The 754-nt window shown below is 38.3% G+C and overlaps 1 non-coding gene across 1 annotated transcript; it reads right to left on the reverse strand.

Annotated features, from left to right (window-relative positions):
* Positions 1-453: 453 nt before the first annotated feature.
* Positions 454-551, reverse strand: Trnar-ccu (transfer RNA arginine (anticodon CCU)). The gene is made up of 2 exons: positions 515-551; positions 454-489 (listed from the first exon to the last, which is right to left on the reverse strand). It is a non-coding gene; the product is annotated as a tRNA-Arg (tRNA).
* Between the last annotated feature and the right edge of the window lie 203 nt (positions 552-754).

Raw genomic sequence — 754 nt, forward strand, 5'->3', positions numbered from 1 at the left:
AGCCAAATTTCCCACACTTTTCACCGTCTTTAAGAAGGGCACATCATAATATGACCCCGGGTTTCCTGCAAGTAGGAAAAAAAAAAGAAAAAGAAAAGGGGATGACCACGGCTGGAATGGGTTTGACCATATTCCTGTTCGATCACGTCTGACCTTGGTAAATCCACCAACGAGATAGATCAATACTGAATAAAAATACTCTTCTGGAAGAATGAATGAATAATAAAAATAAAACAGACGGGAAGGTCACGGGTAGAACATATGCGATCATCGAACCGTTTTCGATGAAGATGATCTGGAAGACAGAAATCATCGTAAATATATCAACCAAAACACTATGTGTAATATATAACGAGTTGCCCATGAAATCAAATTTGATTCCAGGTACTTAAAATGCCACATTTTAGATAACGAGTGAAATTGAAATTTAAAAGGATGAGCATTTCATCAAAGCACCTCCGACGGGACTCGAACCCGCAATCCCCGGCTTACTTCTACCACCATGAGGATATATTAGGAGGCCGGTGCCTTATCCATTAGGCCACGGAGGCAACGACTTCGAAGCGATAGTTGTTTAGATTTATAAAGCTACTGCTAGGTGTATAGTATGTCACCGATTTATGGGTGTATACACAATATATATACACATGTCATCTATGAATGTATAGATATGTGTACATACATTAACTGTAGACAATAAGACTGAATACATTTATATATAGTCAACATAGAATGGCGATGTATGTAAGGTGGT

The sequence above is a fragment of the Octopus bimaculoides genome, chromosome 18 (assembly GCF_001194135.2).
Source record: "Octopus bimaculoides isolate UCB-OBI-ISO-001 chromosome 18, ASM119413v2, whole genome shotgun sequence".
Taxonomy (NCBI): domain Eukaryota; kingdom Metazoa; phylum Mollusca; class Cephalopoda; order Octopoda; family Octopodidae; genus Octopus; species Octopus bimaculoides.